Source organism: Carassius carassius, chromosome 12, assembly GCF_963082965.1.
Source record: "Carassius carassius chromosome 12, fCarCar2.1, whole genome shotgun sequence".
Classification (NCBI taxonomy): Eukaryota; Metazoa; Chordata; class Actinopteri; order Cypriniformes; family Cyprinidae; genus Carassius; species Carassius carassius.
In genome coordinates this window covers 17,807,288-17,833,054 of record NC_081766.1, presented here as the reverse complement: position 1 = coordinate 17,833,054, position 25,767 = coordinate 17,807,288, and the positions used below count along the sequence as shown (strand labels likewise).

General features: G+C 37.2%; 1 pseudogene; it reads right to left on the bottom strand.

The window, feature by feature from the left end:
• Window positions 1–3,864: 3,864 nt before the first annotated feature.
• Window positions 3,865–25,562, bottom strand: LOC132154983 (solute carrier family 12 member 7-like; annotated as a pseudogene).
• Window positions 25,563–25,767: the final 205 nt, after the last annotated feature.

Here is a 25,767-nt window from a genome sequence, read left to right as displayed (position 1 = left end):
CCTCAGATCCGCCTTAGGCTGGGAAAACCCTGGTTGACGATAGACTGAGAGGCCTGCTCCCGCCCAGCAGCCCCTCCAGTATATATAATTTATCAAAGTGAAATAAATGTCATTATATTCCTCAGAATTTAATGCAAACAAACAATCAGACGAGTAAACACGGTCTGCCTTGTTGATATAATTCATTTCTAACTTCTCATAGTCATATAGATACTGAATTTAATTCCTCAGAATTAATGCAGTTAACCAATCAGACGAGTAAAGACGGTCTGGTTTTGGTAAGATTCACATCAAAACTGAAAATGATGTAATACACGCGTTGCCTCGGCAGCACGTGAGCCACTTAGTCACACAAACAATATTAATCTCCTCGGAGATAAGTAGCTGCAGCTGCGAGTTCACAGAGGGGGAATTAACCGCTGCGCGTGCTTCCGAACCTCGAGAACGAACTCTAAATCTAGGGAACACGGGTGGAGATAGGCAGAGCCGTCTTCAACCCGTCCCCAGATATGCGAGAAGCACAGTGAGCCCCCTTATTTTTCCCGAGAGCTGACTGCGTGGGCTGCGCTCCTCATTAATGCTGCTCGTTATAAATGCTTGTGAAACTGATGCTTGTGCAACTGTTGTCTGTGCAACTGATGTTTATGCAGCTTATGTTTGTGCAACTGCAAGGTCATCGACGCCCTCCGTTTCAATCTCCTCGGAGAAAGAAAGGCGGTGTGTCACGGCTGTCACTCGGGGGGAAGGACCGCAACACTCGGGCTTCCGAACTCTGAGATCGGGCAGATCTGGCGGGTGAGATAGGGACGCGCCCGTCTCCATACCCTCCAGCAGATCTTATCTGCGAACCCAGCGAATGCAGGCGCCGCTCTGCCTCGGCGAAAGCGGGACCGACGCCGCGAGGAATGCTGGTGAAGACTCCCTCTCGAGAAGAGTCCTCCGGGATCGAAGCGTCCACACTGGCTTGTACCAGTGTAGGCAGTCGGCTCCCTCAAGAGCCGAAACAGTGTGCATCGATCCCAGGCAGACCGCGCACAGACCGTGTATCCCCACTCGTGATGTAGCGAGGAACACACAATCTGAAACGTGATCTGGATTCGCCTTTCAGATGTCTCGTCTTTGCTTTGCTCTTTGACTATTGCTTACTCTTTGAGGAGCTAATAGTGACAAACAACAATAAATAAGACTGACAAGACAGAATGACATGCACACAAAGAGCGCTTGCTGAAATGCGCGAAGCTGATGCCAGCTGCGCGGCTCGTGCCTTTATAGCTTCCTGGTCGCTTACGTCACCCCGCCCGTGACGTCACACTCTTCTATAAAACAGATTAGATATGATATTCAGAGTCGCTCATGCTAAACGCATTCCCCAAAGCGTTTCGACGCAGCTCGAGTTCCTGAAGAGGAACTAAGCTTTAATTTTTTTTGGCTCACACACACAAGACTAAGATTATCAGTGGACCACAGGGAGAAAAATTAACATTCTTTGGTAACGTTACGTTCTTTAATTGCGCTGATTCGATTAGAATCAGCTACATATTAACCAGGATGTCTTGACTTAATTTCCATTTTAGATTGTAAATCAAGACCAGTCTTTCAGATTTATCTACAGTCATCAAGACACAAGGTCTTCTCTGTGATTATAGATTACATTCTAGGCTTGACCGTTGTAATAAATGGTGCATGCTGGAAAGCGTGAGGTCAGTATTTTGTGCAATTGACATCCTCAGTGCTTGAATTGCGCATTCGCTGTCCTCATGCAGCTAATACAGTCACATCCCACGATATGAAATTCCTCTTGGGTCACACAGTGTCAATGCTTCCAGTCCTGTGAATGCAGGGTCTGTTTCCTCTTCTGAACATATTACATAATTTGGGTTACTATAGCAGTACTAAACATTGTGGAGGTACATAACATGCCTTAATGTTCAGCCATGTTGAATAAGTCATCTTAGAGGTCGAGTTTGTTTGGGTTTGGTATTGCAGTCAGACATTAAAATCTACTTATTTTTAATTATTCATGAGGTCTTTGCTGTAATACCACCTTGTGAATAGTAATAATAATATTAATAATAGGCTACAGCTTTTATTAATAACTGTTTTTCATTGCATACTGCTCTTGACTGATCTTATAGGTTCTCTGGATATTAATATGTTATTGTTGTTACATCAACAGATTCAAAATGCACATTCTTCAGAGTATTTGTATCTGGGTATAGTTTAAATTACCAGCACATTTTCAAATAAACTAGAGAATAAAAAGTTCTTTATGGAACATATTCTCCTGTGGCACAAAGCTGTAAAGTACTCTTTAGCTCTATTTGTATCTTTCATTTTAAGGGCTGTTTCTTAAAAGTCATTCATACCAGAGCCAGAGTAGCCTATTGACCCTGGTTAAATCTCCCAGTGTGACAATCAGTTGACACCTACACAGTACCTTTGCTCCTTCTCAAGAAAATCTAAGAAAAGATGAGAAACGCCAAGGGAATGTATAGGCTAAGATTCACATTCTCCTTTTCTTTTCTATATTTTCTTTCTTTCTTTTAAAAAATATTGTAGCATTAATATGGACTTACCAATTAATATAATTATTAAAATGTGTATTATTTAAATTATAATATTTAGAAGTAGCACATAATATTTAGAAGTAGTACAAATACAGTGGCTCTGAGTACTGTATGAATGTGAATCAAATTTTGTAAACCATTATGTGGCATGATCATCAAATCATTTTTTTAGTTTCCAGGGCTTTGCCACAGAGGCTACAGAGGCTTTGGCAAAAGGAACCAACACAAAACACGTGTATCTTCTAGTGCTGTGAACAGAAGAACTCACTGTTGAGAGAACATCTCCAGTCTATGGGGGGAAAGACAATGAGACATGGACAAAGGATGACAATGGATGTGGAATCCTGAAAGAACATTTTTATTTTTTACTAAATCAAATGTAATGGGGAAAAAAAGACAGATATCAATTTGTAACCAATGACACATCTGTGTCATTTTATTTTATTTCATTGTGTATTATCTTATCACCATTTGACATTTTTAATTGTTAGCATTTTCTTTGCTGAATTAAGTAGAAAGCCCAGTTGGTATAATAAATAGTTCATGTTAAAGATATAATATGTTACCCCTCTGTGAGGGCAGGTGAGACTTTTTTTACTGATGTTCACCAGGACAAGCGCTATAACTGTGAGCTGTTGAAATGAGTCATTCCAAACCACATGATAAGAAAACTTGCCAATTAAATTAGGGAATAAACTCAAAATAGAGTCTCATGTGAAACACCAAAAGCACATCAAGCCTACAGTTAGGGTGTTACAGGGTAAAGGAAATAGTTATTCCCTAAATTCCCTATATACTTTCATGGGCAGTATTCTCTGGAAAATATATTTTGTGGTTAGAATAAAATCATATAATATTTATAATAAAACCTTATATATTTCAAAATCTTATAAATATTATAACAGACTATTCAAAAGGGACCATCAAAATAAAGTGTTACTAAACTAACAAATTAAGTTCAATCCTGTCTGGTCAATAGAGCTGAGATTTTACTGTCAAAATAGAACATCACAATGGAAGTAATTAATGGTTTGTTTTCATCTCCCTCTATACTAGTATGGACTGTGCAACAGGCCTGTCTGCCAGAGTTTTATTCAAGATTATAAGGTCAATGTTTGTTGATGAATACATTTTCAGAAAATATTCAGCAATGCATAAATGATTAAGTCATTATATATATATATATATATATATATATATATATAATTTTAATTACACTATTCCAATTAGGACTGTAATCATATAAAAGATCTAAATGAACACTGAATTTGCCTTTATCATAGACACTGACAATCAGAAAAATCTATGACTTTATTGGCATTTATGGTTCCATTAAGAACCATTAACATCCATGGACCCTTTTCTATAATTCTCTATACTGGAAAAATGTTCTTTACGTTCTTTTCATTAAAATATTCCTCACACTGAGAAAAAAATATGAAATTTAAGTTTTGTTTTGAGAAAAATGTTTGCAATAAAGTTTCACGTCATGAAAAAGTATAAAATATTAAACATTTTAGGGAAAAAAAGGAACATGCATTAAGTACTAACAGATTTCAACCATATGATTTGGCAGATGATATAATCTCAATTTTACTCATACCGACCGCTATGTGAGCAACACTGATATCAAAATGTACAAAAATCATATGAATCGAACTAACATCACACAGTACATAAAGCTCAGCAGAAGAATGCGATGCTGAAGAATGAAATGCAAAACTATACATTTAATACACATAAATTACAAACTGTTCCTTACAGTCATATGATTCAGCAATACATCAGCTGATGTCACTTTCTTCAAGTCTTATGGCAATTAATAATAAGGACCACATTCAAGGTTCCTGTAAACACCTGGTAATAAAATGTGTTTTTCGATCCGATCATGAGTGGACTGCACTAAATGAGAAGAATCCTCTTGGACCCTCAAATATGTTGCACCGGCCTGGAGTTGGCGTGGGACTGCCTGTCCTCAGTCCATCTGTACAGTATCTGTGAAGCTCTGCGCAGTCTCTCCTCACAGAAATACTCTCCTCAGTGTATGATTCTGAATGTTGTTACGAGTAAATGGTGATGACCTCCCTGCCACTACCTCGGACCAGCAGCACCCGGTCCAATCCCTCTGTGAGGACCTCCAGAAACTCCATGTCTGACCTCAGAGTGAAGGAGAAGTGTGGAGGACTGCTGTACATGAAGGTGACATTTAAACTGTAACTCACTATGAATTAGGCTCAGAGTCTGAAAGAAAATGACAGACCATGTTATCTGTTCTTTTCAATACATATCAACTATATAACAGCCCAGCCCCTTTTTAAGTAGATGTGCAACTGTCTGCATTTCAACTGATGAAAGGATACAATTCTCGTCTCCGCCATTGTTTTTGGGTGGTCCTGGCATGTTCAGCAGCACCAGTTGGGCTCCCTGGGATTTGTTGACTACAACATCGTTCAGTTTGACTGCAGTGTGCATTCTTCTGACGTTACTCTGATCCCTGTGAGAAATTCAGTCATTCACATTTAGCATTAAGACTATATAAATTGTACATTATATGAAATAGCAACTGAAAATGCATGCACAAATGAAAGGATGATGACCAACCACAAATTTAAATGCTGCAATGATGTTGTCACCATCAGATACATTTTAATGCTGATCAGTGAAGGTCAGAAGATTCTTAAATCTCAAAATTTTTCTTCTTCAGTTTATTAAGATGAAGGAAATCATAAAATATCTTAACAGTATATGCCATTTAAATATTTGTTTATTTTTACATACACTACCATTAAATTAAAATTAAATGGTTTTGCAAGAAGTCTCTCATGCTCACCAAGGTTGCATTTATTTGATATAAATAAATAAATACAGAAAATTATTTAATATTGTGAAATATTATTGCAAATTTAAAAATCTGTTTATTATTTTTATTATCTGAATATGTTTAAAGTGCAATTTATTCCTGTGTTGGAAAAGCTGAATTTTGCAGCAGGCATTACTTCATTATTTGGTGCGAAATAATTGTGTTTATTTTTTGTAATTATTAACAATGGTTTTTTTTCAGGAAAAGAAAGTTCAAAAGAACAGCATTTATTTGAAATAGTGTTTTTTTTGTAACAATGTAAATGTTTTGCTGTTACTTTTGATAAGTTTAATGCATTCATGAATAAGAATATTATTTTCTTTAAAAGAAATCTTACTTACTCCAAACATTTAAATAGAAGTGTATGTTTATAGTTGGTTAGTGTATGTCTGAATTAATTGGTAAAGTACTATAACTTCAGTAAAGATTCATAATTGATTGTTCACGACATCATGACATCAGTGAACATATTTTGTTAGATTTCCTTAAAAAGATTTGATATATGACAGGGATCCAGTGCTTAAAGTCTGATATCCATATCTTATTCTTAATAGGATTTAACGATAACCTTAATAATGGAGAAAACTCTGTTTAAGACATCAAAATTTTCTTGAAGACCAGTCTTTGCAAAGGATTACATAAAGCAACCATCCATTTTGCTAGAAAACAAGTAAGCTCGAATTAGCCAAACAGTCCTAAATGAGTGAAACATAAAATTAATGTAGAATTTATCCATATGTTGAATGTAAAGCATGAGTTAATAAGCAGAAACCAATGTCAAAAGCTAAAAAAAAACACACACACACACACAGAAAAAACATATTCTCTTAATTCATACAATTAATGGCCAAAATCCTGTATTTTAGCACTAAAAATAATCCCATCATGCTAGCTGGCTAACTGTAGATATTTAGTGTTGAAACACATGCAAACAGAAACATCTATGTCACAATGCTTCATGCTGACTCATGCCGTGACTGTGACTCACACTGACTTAAGCAGGCCACACACAGAGACACACACCAATTCATGTTTAGTGTGACAGACATGCAACACATTCTGTTTATATGTACTACTGTAACATAGACCAGACAGCTAAGACAAACTAAGCACACAAACCAATTGCACAAGAGTCAAAGGAACTTACAGATTCTCCCACTCACTGGAAGTACAAAACAAAATGTCTTAGCATTAATAAAGCAAACATTTTCATTATGAAACATGATTAAACATATTCAGAAGAATGCAAAACTGACTTTATTGATCTACGGTCTTTATTGAACTTACGGTTTCATATTGAAGATGTCCCGCACAGCCATGTTAGCCTCCCGAAGGCGGTTTCTCTCACTAATCAGCTTCTCTTTGGTCCAGGTCATATGGACCCGGTCAGAAGTTGGCGTGGCCTTGTCGTTCAGAGTGGCATGGGACTTAGTGTTCCTGTCATGAATAAGTTGAGCCTGAAAGATCAAGACACACTCTGTTTACAACAACAAACTCCATTAATGTTCATTGAAAATGCCACTGGATAGCAGTCTGACAGGACCTAGACAGACAAACTTTGTTAAAAGACCCATTGAAAAGAGCAGCTTGGGCCATGTAAATTTCTGCGGTGGTTTATGCTGGTTTGGTGTGCTTGCCGATCAAGGTGGTTGACCAAGCAAGCCTTATAGGCTACCATCAGCACATCAGTATTTACGTAAAACCAGTTATACTGATCTTTTCAGCAGGGAATGAATGCTGTAGGAATGTTGCGATACCCACAGAAACAAACTATGGATTAGTAACTAGACTGAAAACGGAGTTTAAAAAAAACGTACAATACATAACACACAAGTTAACGAAAACATACAGTACCGTTCAAAAGTCTGGCGCCGGTATATTTTTTTCTTTTAAAGAAGTTAATACTTTTATTCAGAAAATATGCATTAAAATTGATCAGATATAATATTTCTGTTATTACAAAATGTTTTTATTCTCTTTTGAACTTATCATCCAAGAATCCTGAAAAAAAAAAAATTCACTGTTTCCAATAAATAAATTATGCAGCATAACTGTTCAGCATTGGTAAACATAAGAAATGTTTCCTAAGCATGAAATCAGCATATTAGAATGGTTTCTAAAGGATCATGTGACACTGAAGACTGGAGTAAATGATGCTAAATATTTCAGTTTTAGCTTCACAGGAATAAAATACATTTTAAAACATGTTAAAATAGAAAGCAGTTATTTTAAATTGTAATTATATTTCACAATATTACTGTTTTTACTGTATTTTTGACCAAATAAAATGCAGACCTGGTAAGCACTTCTTTAACTTCTTTAAAAAAAATCTAACCAACCCAACCTTTTGAATGGTAGTGTGGTTTGATTAAATAAACAATCTTAAAACATGGTAGTACAATTAGTGGAGTTGCACAAGTTTTTACTCAAGTAGTCGAGACACTCTCATGCCCCATAATGACATGCGGACATGCTGTAAACAAATTAAATTATGACATTTTCAGGGCCACAGTCATTGCCATGTTATGCTTACTGCTAAATAATGGAGCAATTGTCAAATTTAAAATGTAAAAACCATAGCAGAATCATAGTTGCCAAAGGCAACCAATGATGAAAGCTGTGGCTCTGTCATGTCACACAGTGTAAAGGGACTACTACTTTTCCACTGGTGCTGGTGCCAGAGATGGTGCCCAATCTGAAACTGAACTGCACTTTTACACACAAACAACCCTGGTGAGCTATTCCTGGCCTCAAACAAGATGACCAGTGATGTTGGTGGGCACAACTTCCACAGCTCCCAAATTTCTGACCAAGTACTGCCCTTAGCCGGGCACTGGCTCCACCTCAGGCACCAGCCACAGTGGAAAAGAGCTTGTTTGGATGGAGTAGTTGGACAGGATTGTTATCTATTGGTAGTAGCCTTGATAGAGAGTGAAAATATGGGATCCGTACGAGGTAAACCCCTGCGCTACCTCTTCGTCCAGAATTACAGTTGGCACTTGTGACTTGTTGCTCTGAGTTGGTTTTTCCCGGCAGGGCTTCCTCCTGATGGAATTCCGGGATTCATCTGAGATGCTTTGAATCTGACATTTGCCACAGAGCAAATAATCCAAAATTGTTAAGAAGGCAAAACAGAGCCTTAACTTAATCCAAAGCAGTCTTGAAACTGGATGAAAAACTTATGATTCTGTATGAAGTGTATTGACTGCAACCATATTCATTTATTCCACATATAGTCCAGTAATAACCTGACAATAATGACGAAAGAATAGATTGCTGAAGAAATATTACCTCTCTCTCCCGTTCTGTCTTCGAAAGCTGCATCTGCTTTAGCATCTGAGAGCGTTGCTCCATCACAAGGGTCTTCTCATAGGTGAAAGCAGAGATATCGCCTGCATTCTACAGAGGTATTGACATAGTGAAAAGTTCAATTCTAGTATCTTGCATTCAAACATTCCTTATATATAACATAACATACAGTAACAATCGTAACATAACATAATTAAGAACATTTAAAATTAGATTAATTTACTAAAACTTCAGCTTCTTAATTAAAGATTCATTATTAAAACATTATAATTGATTTTAAGTTTATGCTGATTGTACCTCACCATTTCCACAACTTCCACTTTAGCATCAAGACGCAGGTGGTACAAGAACATCTGTAGATCTTTCTTCATCTGGATGCTGTTGTCATCCATCTGAGCCACTGTGAAGATCCTCATCTTACACCTTCTCCAAACCTACACGATTTCATAAAAAAAGGTAACTAACCTACTGAAAAAAAAGGGTGCAGTTTTCTGTATAAGACATTCTGTTGCCTTCTACCTTATGCTGACGGAGCAGGAATGGAAGAAGCATGAGCAGACCACCATCATGGACAATCCACCAGACATCAATGGTACCCTCAGCTAACCGGTCCTGGTTTGTGGGAAATGTATCGATGTTTTTTGCCACTAATAGGGCCTGGTGGGCAGCTGTTGTCTCTCTGACGGTTTCTTTGGGACAAATCATTTTAGTTTTTACTATGTTGTCAAAGTGATTGATATTTACTACATCTTTTTCACATCTTTTAAAAAAATATATTTCACAAAATGATCTAAAATGACATGGAATTATTCTAATATTGCAACGTTTTTGGTACTTTGAGACCTAAAGCCTACAAAAGTTCGCTCAGAATAAAGCTCAATGACAGTCATAACCTTTATAATTATTATTAATTATCCCTGGCCTCATTGTCTTAAGCTGATTATCTGACTTTATGGCAGCTTAGTATCAGAAAATGTCAAATGCGCACCAATGAAGTTCTTCCAGGAGAGGGTGCTCTCGGATTGTTTCCAGTTTGCGGGCCAGGCCAACAGCACTGCGTTGTGTTTCATGCCCCCCAACCCTGCAGACTGGATCAGGTGAGAGAAACCGTCCCGCTGGTTAGAGGACACCACCACATGACAGAAACCCTTCGTTTTCTCATTTGCCATGGCCGCTTTGATATTCTGTGGAAAAAAAAATTAATAATTAATGTTAATAAGTTAACATTATGTTAAATAATTTTCTGTAGCTGACATATGCTGAGCTGAGAACATACACTGTTAGAAAAGTCCCATGTCTCTATTTAATCACTACAGGGTAGATTGAAAATGAAAGTATGGTGAGTAATCTAAAAGGAAATTTGTTTTGTGACTGTCAAGGAACGTCACCATAAGCTATAAACTTTTTACAAAGGCGTTCACTCTTGAGCAATCTGCAGTCAAGTGTCTTTCACAAGGGCTCAATGGTCATGGCTTGCTTCTTGCAAGCTTTGAGTCAGCAACCTTCCCGTAACCAGCCCTGAATATCCACACAAAAGCCCAATTGACATGTATTACATTTTCTGCACATTCTGCCCTTTAGAGCAACACATGACAAAAACTTCAATGTTTACATTTTCTTTCCTCTTATGGCTGTAATAAATCTATCTAATAAATAACCTAAAAAAATGCTATTGTTGTCAAAGCCAAAACCAAACTGGCTTTAACTGTACACCTTCACCTTTTCAGAGAGCTTAGCATCTGCTTCACGAGCCATGTACGTGCCCTCCAGCACTGAGCAGACGATGGTCAGGCCTTTCCCAGCCTTCAGCTGTGAGGTAAAGGAGAGCAGACGTGGATGTTTTACCCCCAAGTCCGAGTCCAACTTTAGGAGCACCAGCAGCTGAGGTCTGGAAGATTAGTTACATTTTAAATATTTGCCTTAGATTCTGTCAAATATGAAGACGCTTAAACAGCGCTGAAGTTGTGCTGCTATTCTTCTGGACGCTCACCTCCAGTTCTTGGTGTGGGGTGGCGCCTCCTCCAGTTTTATTAGGGCATATTGAGCTGCGTTAAGGGATAATCCACGAATCCCGTCACCCCATTCCTTCTCTGCCCTGAGGGGTGTTGGGGAGATAAAAGGGGGAATTAATATAGAACATTTTACTTTAAAACACAGTGAATGTGATGGACACTTTCTTACCCTCTGTATTCAATGTACTTGTAGATGCATCCAGAAATCAGTATGACAACCAAAGCGTAGTACCATGAAGAGACAAACATGAGGGAGAGACTCAGGCTCATCCCAAGAAAAGAGAGGGACCTGAAGACATTTAAACAAATCCAGTGGTGCATTTAATGGTAGTTCGTACAATCAAACATTAACTCAGACTGGTCCATTCTACATCAATTTACATGCAGATGGAACAAATAAACATTACATTACACTTGTTTGGTTAATGAAAAACCAAAGGACAATTTGTTGGGCATGTGGGACAACAGAACATGCACTTCCCACAAAGGTGTTACTTGTTGATGAGAAGCTGCCCTCCTGAAAGAGCCTGGTTTCTTCCAAGTTTTTTTTTTCCATTTCTGTCACCCATGGAGTTAGAGTTCCTTGCCACTGTCACTTCGGAGTTGTTTAGTTGTGGAGACTTAAAATTCAGCAATATTATCGAATGTACTGACTCTGTTGGATAAGAACTGAACTGAGCTGGATGATGATATCATTGTTTCCTACAGGATTGCTTTATAGCTGAATTGAACTACTGTCAGGGTTCGGGGCTAATCACCTGCCTTTTGGGGTTGTGAATGTGTGTTTGGATGGATGACAGCTCACTGCGTCTGCCTGTTTGATTTGAGTTTTCCCCGCCCTCCTTGTTTCTCCGTTGTTAACCTTAATTGTTCGCCACCTGTTCTCAATATTCTTCTAATTTCTACCCTTTATAATTCCCTGTGTTTCTCTGTCCATTGCCAGACTGTTGTAACTCTTACCAATAGTTCGAGCTGGTCTGTGTACTCATCTTGTCTTGTCTTCAGGCTCCAGTGTCTTTTGCTGTTTTGCTCTGCCTTGTTCTCACAAATACAGTATTCCTAAGATTCCAGTTTTCATTTCTCTGGGTCTCGGCTGTCGAACAAGCTAAACTGTGGAACGATACTCATCTGCCTTGTCTCATCTCCTTTCAATAAAGCTCAGTGTAACCCGCAACTGAATCCAGCCCGTTTCTCCTGACAACTACATTCATAATTGATGATCTTTACACTGAATCAACACTGAACTGATCTCAGCTGAGCAAAGACACTGTTGTTGGATTTTAGAGCTGCTTTACAGCAGAATTGATCTCCGTTTGCAATTTTAAATCAATATTCTCCTGTTTATCCATGTAAAGCTGCTTATAAACAATCTGTATTGTATAAAGCGCTATAAAAATAAAGGTGACTTGACTTGTTCTAATAATCATGAAGTGTGACTTACCAGTGGTAGAATTTAAATCTCGGCCTCCAATTTGGTGTGCGTAGAAGTGTTTGGACAGCACAGGACAAGTTTACAAAGAGGTAACACATCAAGAAAAACCTGCAAAGTAGAAATAGGAAGAAGGGTTAACTGAAATTAAAACCATTAAAAAAAACATTTTTGTTAATTGAAATACAATTTCTAGTGCTAGTTGCCAAGGAAAAATTTACAATAACAAAATATTAGAAAAAAAGGAAAAATATATAGACCTTTTTAAAATGACAAACAACAAAATGACTAAATAAAAAATTAATAAACAGATAGTAATTTAAATTCAAACTATATACCTATACTGAACACAAAAATTCACAAACGGAGTAGCAGAACTGCATGTAATGACCACATTTACAATGCAGGGACAATTATTGTAAAGAATTTCACTGATACACATTTTTATAATATTCATGAAAACATTCATTTAAACATCAAGTCATATGTTAATGTGTAATTTAATGTAAAGCTTTTACTCCCAAGTAAGGTCTAGTTTTGTCACAAAGAAAAGATGTGAAACCAAACAGAACACACTCACATTGAGAGGATAGGGGCAACATTATCCAGGGAACCAATGAGGATCCCAATCTCACAGATCACTGCAGTTAGGAGTAAGGCCCAGGTTGGCTCACCGTTAGATTTACTGTGACCAAACACCTACCAGTAAGAAGTACGTCATGTTAGGCTTTATAGTCATAGTGGCTTCATTGTGCTTTCTTTCTATACATTTTCAGTGAGCGAGAACAATTCAAACGCACATGTGCCTCAAGACATTTAAATGTAACTTTACCTAATCACAAAGTGAAGCCAGGGCATGTTGTTACCTGTAAGAACGGCATGATGCCATCTCGAGCTATAGCCTGTAGGATCCTGGGAGCACCGGTGAGGCTCTGTAGCCCCGCCCCACAACAGGAGAAAAATGAGCCAATCACAATCACCCATGAAGATGGCCAAGCAAGTGTGGCAACAACTAGACTTCCTTTAACTGACTCTCCATACCTATTACGAAAGCAAGCATGCAAAAGCACGTAAAAACAGGAAGACTATATTACATGTGAAAACTGTGCCTGTAGATATTATCTGAATTTTTGTAAACCACAGCTGTTACCAAATAACACGTACTTGTCTCGCAGCACCACACCATCAATACATGCTCCAAATAACACCACACAGGAAATGTCTGTTTAACATCATTAAGGTATTCATCCAACTTAAGTAATTAATTATAACATAGTTTACAAAACTTAATATTCTTTCCTTTGAGGCTTTTTTTTTTTGGCAGAAAAAGATACAGATGAAAGAGGTGGTTGCAATAGCCATAATGGTACCCGTGGGAATGGACCTCTGAGGGTCTCGAAGATCTCCAGACCTGTTCGACCCAGCCATGATTCCTGTGAAAATCAGAGAAAAACATTTAATGTGTTTCATAATACTTTTAAAACACTTTTTCCACAGCAAGTAGTTTAACTAAACATATTGATATTGTTATTCTTTTTTGTGTTATTTGACATATGTTTTCCTTTCTGCGTACAGTAAATCCTGCCCGATTCACAAAAGAATCACCCTTTTGATTTTGCTCCTTCTAAATAATCAGCTAAGTGGGTTAGAAAATGGCCTTGAAATAGTGTACGATTCCATCTGAATCATTCGCACAGATCACTCACACATTGACTTATTTGAAGAGGTTTCCTTTTCTGTAAAATGTGATACCAAAAGAACAAAAAAACTGCTTACTGAAGTGGATATTTACCCATAATTCACTGAAACCTAACATGCATATGTATGTTCTCATTTGTAAGCGATGAAGATGAATAAGTTTGGTTTTTAGTAATTTGAAGCCAAAACATTATCAATAAACTGAAATTACATGCATGCACATTGTGTAACATTGTGAAGGGCATACACTGCTCACGTTTTTTGCTGTGTTTGGCCTTCATAAACATAACTGTTTATACAACAAATGGAAGGGAAACACTGTAACCCTAAATTAAATGGTCTATTTCAGTTTTCGTCACACCCCGCAACCTTATCATCTGCGCAGAAAAAACTGCCACTCCAAACACACACATAATGACGGACTTAAAGAGGATTCTGAAAGAATTAACAGAGGTGTTAATTATAGGACCTAAAAACTCTGCTTGTAATAACCTAGAACACTGTCTAAGACTTGATGGTTGCTCTGTCAATTCTTCGTCATCAGTTAGGAACCTAGGTGTGCTATTTGATCGCAATCTTTCCTTAGAAAGCCACGTTTCTAGCATTTGTAAAACTGCATTTTTCCATCTCAAAAAAATATCTAAATTACGGCCTATGCTCTCAATGTCAAATGCAGAAATGTTAATCCATGCATTTATGACCTCAAGGTTAGATTATTGTAATGCTTTATTGGGTGGTTGTTCTGCACGCTTAGTAAACAAACTACAGCTAGTCCAAAATGCAGCAGCAAGAGTTCTTACTAGAACCAGGAAGTATGACCATATTAGCCCGGTCCTGTCAACACTGCACTGGCTCCCTATCGAACATCGTATAGATTTTAAAATATTGCTTATTACTTATAAAGCCCTGAATGGTTTAGCACCTCAGTATTTGAATGAGCTCCTTTTACATTATAATCCTCTACGTCCGCTACATTCTCAAAACTTGAGAATTTGAGAATATTTGATAATATTTTGATAATACCTAGAATATCAAAATCAACTGCGGGCGGCAGATCCTTTTCCTATTTGGCGCCTAAACTCTGGAATAACCTACCTAACATTGTTCGGGAGGCAGACACACTCTTGCAGTTTAAATCTAGATTAAAGACCCATCTCTTTAACCTGGCTTACACATAACATAGTAATATGCTTTTAATATCCAAATCCGTTAAAGGATTTTTAGGCTGCATTAATTAGGTAAACCGGAACCGGAAACACTTCCCATAACACCCTATGTACTTGCTACATCATTAGAAGAATGGCATCTACTCTAATATATGTCTGTTTCTCTCTTATTCCGAGGTCACCGTAGCCACCAGATCCAGTCTGTATCCAGATCAGAGGGTCACTGCAGTCACCCGGATCCAGTACGTATCCAGACCAGATGGTGGATCATCACCTAGAAAGGACCTCTACTGCCCTGAAAGACAGCGGAGACCAGGACAACTGGAGCCCCAGATACAGATCCCCTGTAAAGACCTTGTCTCAGAGGACCTCCAGGACGAGACCACAGGAAACAGATGATTCTTCTGCACAATCTGACTTTGCTGCAGCCTGGAATTGAACTACTGGTTTCGTCTGGTCAGAGGAGAACTGGCCCCCCAACTGAGCCTGGTTTCTCCCAAGGTTTTTTTCTCCATTCTGTCTGGAGTTTCGGTTCCTTGCCGCTGTCGCCTCTGGCTTGCTTAGTTGGGGACACTTCATCTACAGCGATACCGTTGACTTGATTGCAAATAAACGCACAGACACTATTTAACTGAACAGAGATGACATCACTGAATTCACTGATGAACTGCCTTTAACTATCATTTTGCATTATTGACACACTGTTTTCCTAATGAATGTTGTTCAGTTGCTTTGACGCAATGTATTTTGTTTAAAGCGCTATATAAATAAAGGTGACTTGACTTGACTTGATTGTAGAATTTAACTGGAACTTGGTCTTCATTTCATCTATTTTCTGTTTCTGTTCTGTGTTGTATTTATTTTTACTACTCTCAAAATCCCACATTCATTATAATTACATTGAAATCCAGCAGTGCTACAAAATAATAATAATAATAATAATTTTTCACCTTTCTACTGAAGAAAGAAAGTCATACACTTTTGAAATACCTGTAACTGAAGGGAAGTAGATTCCAACCAGAAGGGTGAAGAAGGTAGTGATGTCACTGAAGACATAAGTTTGATTTACACTTTTGTTATCCGAAGCTTGTTCTGAACTCTTTCCCTCCTTCTCCAATACTGTCTGGTATTGTCCATAGTGTGCCCACATGTTATCTATAGGAGAAAGATTAACATTTAGTAAAACACTGAGCTGTCTTATGTGATGCATCAAAACAAACAAACTGTTTAATTTTGTTATCATCATTCAATCTGGTGGTGTACCACTAATTAAGTTAAATGAGATTTGTATAGCTTGGTGTGTAATTTTATTTGAGTATTCACCTGATATGACCCCACTGAGTAAGCCAGGAACAGCTTGAATCACTGTTAAATTGTTTTGGGTGAAGTATTCATCGCATGTTGCATTTCCTAAATCCCCTTTACAAAAAAGCGTCCATAGTTTGGTGGGGGTGGTTATGTTGTTTATGACCTCAGTTTTTTGACACTTGTCAAACATAGAATTTTTTCAATGAGCGGTTGCCTAGCAGACAGACTCTGTTGAAGAACAAAAGAGAAATGTAATTGTTCAAACAATATGCTCCATCGCGTCAGATATATCTTAAAGGGTTACTCCACCCAAAAAATACATTTTGTCATTAATCACTCACCCCCCATGTCGTTCAAAACCCGTAAAAGCTTTGTTCGTCTTCTGAACACAATTTACGATTTTGGATGAAAACCGGTATGAAAAAAGTATGAAAGATTTCGGCAGAATAGTCCATTTGCCATCAGTGGTTCAACCGTAACGTTATGAAGCGACAGGAATACTGTCTTTAAGCAAAGAAAACAAAAATGACGACTTTATTCAACAATTCTTTTGTCAACAGTCTCCTCTGTGTCTCTCCACATCACTCAAACTGCCTACGCTCTTCTGTGTCAACTGCGTCACAAGGATGCACTGTTTCTTGTGACACGTCTTTTTTTTCTTTCTTCACTTACAAACAGTTTTCTCATTGCTTCATAACATTATAGTTGAATCACTGATGGCAGATGGACAACTGTGACGACATCTTGCATACTTTACTTGGCTTTGACAGTGTAACTTACTTGGCTATGGGTCAGTCACAAGCCTCCCGTTTTCATCTAAAATATCTTAAATTGTGTTCAGAAGACTAACAAAACTTTTACGGGTTAGGAACGACATGGGGGTAAGTGATTAATGACTAAATTTTCATTTTGAGATGGATTATCCATTTAAACATTCTAAATTAAGCTGTAGCATAATATTTAATCAAATACTAGGCAATAGCTATTTATAGACCCTACTGAAACCAATAAATAAATAAATAAATACATGTCAGCAGTTTTGTTTGTAGGCCTATCCCAGGTAGCCCAGCCCACATTACCTGAAGTTCCGATCGTTGTGTATATCAATATTAAAAATAGACGTAGTGCAGTATAATTATGGAAGTTTAGAATCGGATATAATTTGTCAAAGTTCTCAAATTCTACAAGGAGAACCATAAAAGCCTGTCCAGACATCATTTGACGTCATGAGACTTAAAAGGCATAGGCGGAAATCCCGGGCAATTCCCCAGGAAAAACGCAGACTTGGCAACACTGTGACAGATATTATTGTTTAATATCTAATTTGGCACGATCTCTCTACTGCACTACTAGTAGTAAGCCATTCCTTTGTGTAGAGAAATCCTTAAAAGTAAAATTTTTGCAGTATTATTTGTGTCTCCTTAAAAAATTGCTCTTGAGAAATGATATGTTTATTTTGTTTCATTATTTCCTGAATGATTTTGCCCTACACTGTGCTGCTTTTTTATGTTTTTATCATTCTAAATTCACATGTAGTTATTTGGGTTTATTATTCACAATAGAATTCTGTTTGCCCAACTTAATTGTGAGACATAATTGTGAGACATAATAATTTGTACACTGGAACACAGCATAATGTTTTATGCTGTGTGGAGTTTAAATAAAAAATCACACCATACTCAACTGTGAATCGGGAGGCTTGATGGCAGACTGGATGACCCCTGCATAGATGGCCATAATTGACAACATTACGCAGGACAGGAAGACCAAGGCCAGCTTATTGACATATTTCACTCCAACAAATACTACTAGAACCATAATAGCTAAACAGCATGTCCCATAAATGCGCATGTTATTTTGCATTCCATTTGGCTCCCCAGTATTTGCTTTAAACACAGCTGCATTGGGCATTATGTATGTCTGTAAAAGGAAAGTAGAGAAAGGGTTGTTATCATACTGAGGATTTATAAGTTAATGTGATTTTTGAGGTTTTGTCTAAGGCAATGGAAGTATAGAATCTGCTGACTCATGCTAGTTTAGTGCTGACACAAGATCTTCTGTAGTGCTGAATGAGTAGTATATTTGTTTGCAAGAAATTGCTAATGTTGGCCTGTAAGTCTTGACTCACCAAAAAAATTTCCATGGTTCCAAGTATGTACATAGAACCTGCAAATGTGGTGCCCAGGTAGAAACACAAACCCACTGCTCCTCCAAACTCTGGGCCTAATGCCCTGGAGATCATATAGTATGAGCCACCAGCTAAAGTGGGAAGAGAAGAGAATCAAGTGACTTAAAGCAAATATGGAATCAATAAAAATTAAAATAATATATAAAAGAATGACCTAGCAGATTGAAATCATACCAGGCACTACACCATTGGTCGCAATGGCACTCATTGAAATTGCAGTCAGCATGGTCTAGAGATAAGAAAAACGCCAGATGTAAAACAGATTTATTTATTTGCATTATTACAATACTAAACATTTTGTTAAATATGAGTTGAAAATATATAATCAAAAAAGGCTATAAGAATTCCTCATATGGCCATCCCAAAGACAAATCTGCCTGTATAAATGCTTGCTGCAGGGTTGTCTTGAATTTCTAATTTAGTTTTTATTTCTATTGGCAAAAAGAGTTCACCTTTAGTTATTATTGCAGAGCTTTCCAGTTTTACTTTTATTTTTAATATTTTAGAGGGCTGCCAAAGTTAATGTTCAAACTGATATCTTTTAAAAATGCATAATATCTGTGTGGATGAATTTGGTTCCATATCTGTCGGTCACTACGAGTTATATCATGAGGACATTAAGGGACATGAGGGGTCTAATGTCGTCACGACATAACATCTCTGTTCCCTCCATCAGGGAATAAGGGTTACGTACGTAACCGAGATGTTTGAGTGTATACAAAACAATCTTATCAAAGCAAATGGACAAATATATAACTATTTGTTTGTCATATGGAATGAGCCATGGTATTTTTTTTCTTCTTCATTGTGATTGATAACAAAATGAAACTGTTTGCGCAAAGTTTGAAGCACATAGTTATTTAGAATGTCACCGCATGCTATAGAATCACTGGAATCCGATAATTATCTGAGCCAAATCTGATAATTACAAGGAAGTGTTTACATACTCTTGGCCATGTCAAGTTCTTTTATTTGTTTGCATGACGAAACTGACATAAAGGAATTTTTTGATTGTGTTCCTGTAGCTCAATTGGTAGAGCATTGTACTATCAAGCGCAAGGTTGGGGGTTTGATTCCCTGGAAACACATGATATAGGTAAAAATTGATAGCCTGAATGCACTGTAAGTCACTTTGGATAAAAGCGTCTGATAAATTGAATTTAATTTTTAATTTTGAGTGAACTGATTGGAAAACAAATGGCTTTTATTTGTGTCTTTTCACACTTGGAAATGGGGAAAAGACTCACGCAAGAACAGCACATGAAGACGATAGCAAGGGCCTCCATGATTCCCGCGGTACCCACTATCCATGTGAGCCGCAGGAAAAGAATCACACCCAGAATGTTCTGCATGCAGGGCAGGAACACACCTATAAATGTGCCCATCTGAGGGCCCTTCAAACAGATTGACACAAAAAAATGAAAACATTTAAGGTATGTAGGAAAAACAGAGATACATGCAAAATGACTGCAGAAGCTGCGAATTCAATGCGTGTTTTAATAATCTTCGATCGTGTTTTAAGTCTTTCAGTCATCTCATAGCGAGTGATATTGAAGACTCACATTTATGGGGACCCTCTGAATCCCATCCTCACTCTCTGCCTTCTCATGCTCGATGACCCCCTGGGTTATGTTGGTGTAGTTGGCTAGTTTATTGAGGAGGGATGATACCATTGGTGTGCTGTCCATCTCATCCTGTTAATAAAGAAGAGCTAAAGAATTAATACATACAGCATCGCATCATAATTTAGAGACATGATATACATTAGGTGAACTATTTTATCTGAACAGACAGTTCTCAACAGGGATAACTGATGCACAAAGAAAAAAAGAGTTTGCTTTAAGCAGTTTGTTACCTCATAGAGAGCCATATTGTAGCCGTAAATGCTGTCATCATGATCTGTACTGATTAATGAGCAGGTTTCTCTGGGAGTCTCGTCACCTGGAGAATGAGAGGAAACACAAATACGGTTTAAATCAGAGACAGGTTGGTTTTTAGTTTAAAGGCTAGAATATGCTATATGTATATGCTACACCACTTTTGAAATCGGAATGATTTTTAAACACTCGTCATAATACACTTGCCAACTTTGTGAATGGTTACAGAGAAAAACATTATACACTAATGATTGAACATACTACAATTTTTAATCTCGCCAAACACAACAGAACAGAAACAAACAAAAGCATTCTAAAATCTGATCAAAACATCAGACATGTTTGATATCCTGCTGTGACGTTCTCTAACTTTTAATAACTAAATCGGACTTCTTTAAATTGTAAATCAGGTAAAAAAAAATCTCTGTAAGATGCATGTAAGCGTATTAAGTATTAATTGGAGCTTCAACTATTTTTTTTCCTCCCTCAGTGTTGTTAGGTTTGGACAAAAAAAAAAAAAAAAGTAAAAATAAATAAATAAAAATAATAATAATGAAAGTGAAAACGTTACTTCTATTTGACAAGACATGTTTATCCTTGTTTTGGGAAAACATTACAAAACTCACATTTTCCACATAATCTCTTCATCTGTTATTTTAGTCAAGAAATATAACCGAACCCTTTCATTTATTAGATGCTTTTGAAACAAATGAAGGGTCAGGTTGCCATCTTTGAAATAACTCAAAAAGTGTTGATACAGTACTGATATACAGTATACTGTTTAATAACCCATGATTGTCACTAAACCAACATATGCAGCAAACAAGCATGATATATTTTTCTATAGACAACTGAAAAGGTAAAATGCAAACAGATCATCCAGACAATTTTTTGTCTGTCCAGAAGTCACTCAACTTGTGTTCCCCTCAAACTATGACTCGTGATGTGGTTATCTGCTCATTTAATAGGTTTTAATCTTTAACCCCCACAGAAGGAAATCTGTGAGCTTTCTACAATACAACTCTGCCTAAAGGCAAGAAACATATGGCAATGGTAAAAAAAGAAAGTGAAAGATTACAAATGTACACGCAAAGGTCAAACAGGCATTTTTTTCTACTCCAGTGTGTGAAATTTTAAATGCTGAACATTAATTTCAAGTTGATTTAGAATCGTATGCTTACTCTTGCCATTGTAATGATCTTCTGATGATCTAAATCAATGAGATTCACACTCACCTAATGTCTCTACATTCAAACCTTCTTCACACTCCATGCTGAGACAGAAACAAATGTGTGAACGTGTCTGATGGTCTGAGTGATAAGAACCTTTATCTTTTTGTCCCTTTTGTTTGGATAAAAGGGCAGACAGTGTGCTTAAGTAAATTGCAGTACAGTCTCCGCTGATGCAAATGCATCAGTTGATCCACAGGACTGCAGCTGATTTCGGTTTTATTCCAGTTTGATCATCTTCATTTACTCTTCTTCACCTGTTGCAATCAAGGCTAGACAAACTTCTTAGTTTTGTCAAGAAGGGTGGTGATCTGGGGGATCAGCCTCTCTCTTTTCCAAATCTCCTATACCTCTCATATCTGATTGTCTATTTCTTTCTCTTCTTCACTCAGTTATTATTCCAGTATATGCTTTATGTAGGTGATATCAGCCTCTTCCTTCGCTCTAGTTGGTCTTGTCCTCTGTCAGGTTCAAAAACAACATCAGTATGGCTCTCTCCTGTATTTCGATCGTTGACTGGCACTGCTCAACGCAAGTCTTGAATGACTTGTCATCAACTCGAGGAGGGGAGTAGGCATTACAGTAAAGGCTTTTTCAAAACCAGTTAGTCAGCCAAAAGAGAATATGTGCAGAAAGAAAAACTGAAATCCAGCTCCAGCTAGACCTCATTTGTGTAATTGCAGAAATATTTCAAAGTGAAAAAAGAGCTGTGCATCTAGTGTGAAATTATTGAAGTGGGTACAATATGATTATGATAAACATTTAAAGAATTGTGTTTAAATAAATATTAGATATGGAAATGAAATCAGTTTAGTTTATATTTAGTAGATTATATGCAGTGACAATCAATGTACTGAATGAATTTAAGACAGAACAAATTGCTGCATTGATGAGTTAGTGAAGTGAAGTGACATTCAGCCAAGTATGGTGACCGATACTCAGAATTTGTGCTCTGCGTTTAACCCATCCGAAGTGCACACACACAGAGAAGTGAACACACACACACACTGTGAGCACACAGACACCTTTATGCTGCGGCGCCCGGGGAGCAGTTGGGGGTTCGATGCCTTGCTCAAGGGCACCTCAGTCATGGTATTGAAGGTGGAGAGAGAACTATACATGCACTCCCCCCACCTACAATTCCTGCCGGCCCAGGACTCGAACTCACAACCTTTCGATTGGGAGTCTGACTCTCTAACCATTAGGCCACGACTTCCCTGAAACTTATTTTGTTGCTATTTAACAGATTATTGCTTCTGTTGGTTTTAACATTGTAGTAAAATGGAAATATGCCATTTGGATCTAATTTCGTGTCTCTTTCCACAGTGAGAACAGAACAATAACAGAGGAGGTTTATAAAAAACTTTCAAGGCTTCCGAAACATCCTTTTCCTAAGAATTCCTCCTGTGTAGCTTGTAAATTTTGTTTATCATCCTGTGAACAGCTAATTTTGTATACAAATGAAATCCCAAAGGGACTAGATTAAGATGTTTTGGAAAAGCTCATAGTTGGCATACGTTTACTGTATAAAGGCATGATTTGAAACATATAACAGACTAATTTTCAGTAGCCATAACTGGAGTCTTCAGTGTCACATGATCCTTCAGAAATCCTGCTGATATACAGATTTGAATATTTATAGTTTATATATTTATAAATAAATAATTTTTAAAACATTTATAAATAAATAAATCATATATTTTAAATGCATCCTTGCTAAATAAAAATATTAGTTTATTTGAAAAAAAAAATCTTTAAGAAAATATCTTTAACACTGCAAAGCCTAAAATATGAAATAATAGTCCATAATTTTGAGTATCATATTCATTATGTATGTGATAGGAATATGGTACGCCTACTCGAGGAGGGAAAAAATATACATTTTATTCGGAGGCCAAAACTAAGCATAAATAGTTTTCATTCTAGATCTCCAAGTAATGTCTTTGTAAGATGATATTTCAATGCCTAGTTTTATGATCAATACTCTGTAGCATTCGTTTTTTCAATACAATGATAATTAAGAGAGAGATGTACAAATAAATGTTCCTCAAAATCCTTATGTATCATATATGATACTCACATTTTAACATGATTTTTCTGAAGAAAAAAAATGTATGGATAATTAATTGTTTCAGTCCAGTAGATCATTAAATAATAATAATAATAAAAATCTTGTTTACTTTAATAAAATGATTACCTGAATGAGGACATTTTATGTAGGCTTTTTACTATCAATAAAGTATGAACTATCAATCAGAGGTGAGAATGCATGTACAGCAGGTTTTACAGCAATGTTCTAATCATGTTAAGTGATAGGGAATCCATGTACTGTATCATATATGATATAGTAGGCTTTATAGGGTTAATGAGGGTTAGACGATCAACTGATGCAGCATATAGCCTATAAAGTGCCTTTATAGCCACAGATTTTTTTTTCACATGCAGTATTTAATCTTAAAAGGGAAACGGCACAATAAAGACATATTATTATTTAATGGAAAGTTTTAAATAGGCCTGTTTAAAGGAAGAGGACACATTCCATAATGATGAGCCACAAGCTCTGCTACACACCCCTGTGCACACATTAACACTCATAAAAGAAAAAAAATCTGGATTATGCAATACTTGTGAATGGATAACAACATTTTTTGATAATTGTTTTATGCAATTCTTATTATGCAAATCTTATGTGAATAGAAAACTACATTTTAAGATAATTGTTTTTTTTTCCAATACAGTTTCAAGTCAGAAAATGTAGGAACATTGACCAACAACTTCCACATTCCATGTAAATAATGGTACAACCAACACAGTAACAAGTTACACAAGAAGCATAATACAACTAAAGGACTTCTATTTAGTTTTTATTCAGATTCTGTCATTTACTCATCATCATGTTGTTCCAAATCTGTGTTCTGAAGTAATTTTTCTTCTGCTAAACACAGAAGAAAATATTTTGAAGAATGTTATCCATTGACTTCCACAGTATGGGAAAAAAATACAGCAGAAATCAAAGGCAACTAGAAACTTTTTGGCCACCAACATTCTTCAAAATAGATTTTTCTGTTTTCAGAAGATGAAAGAAATTCATACACTTACGTAAATGATGAAATAATTTTTATTTTTGGGTGACCTGTCCCTTAAAATTTCAATGGAACCCACACAAAAAAAAAGTTCAGGAGAACAAGAATAGAAGGAGATGCAGTGCAACTTGACTTTAAGGTCTCTTTTTTATATGCAAAAAAATGCAGCAACAGATTTAGTAATTCATCTAAAGAGAAAGAGTGAAAGACAGAGAAAATAGGAAAATGGAGAGGGAAAAGGCACCAGGAAACTGCCACTTGTTTACATTCCATGAGGAGAAGATTTCACAAACGCATGCCAGTAAACATGGCACACATTTGCTTTTGAGGATACGCTCACTGTAAACACAGGCACTTTAATAAAGCCCAAGCCTTTCATAGTATGTCTTTGAAAAGTTCTCCTCTTTGGTTTGCACATGTCTAGGCAGGATCTAACCCCCCCACCCTCTCCACTCTCACCTGAGTAGGGTCCTCTTGCCATGTGTGGCTCCTCCTTGTCCTGTTCTTTCAATATCTCTCCATCATAGTCTGCATTTGAAATTGGGGTGTCCTCCACAGGCACCACTGTGAAGTTAGTGGGCATTTTCCCCTCACACCATGTGCTCAGTGTTATATTCCTTGAGTCTTTTTTTCTCCGTCTCACCCCAAGTCTCCTGGGCTCGCCAGAGTTCGAAGTTCTCTGACTTCTTCACAACTGTTGTTCAGACGCAGCAGCCCATGTGATCACTTTCAACCAAATAAGGAGCAGTACACAACTCCTCCCTCTGGTGAATGGGCTGTTCTGTCCTGCCTCAGAGTTCTGAGCTGGTGCTTCCTGTTTTATGTTAACTACCCTGCCTGTTGTACCTGTGAAGGCTGGGAGGGAGGTGATTGTTTGCCAAGCCAGAGTCATCTGAGACTGCCCAAAGTGATGGGAACAAAAGGCTAACCACAATGTGGCATTCCTCAACCCCAGCCCAATTCCCTGACCCACCTCCTCCTGACGTTCCTAGCCTCAAAACGAAACGTGTGCTACAACCACTCCATTCAGGAACCATTAGG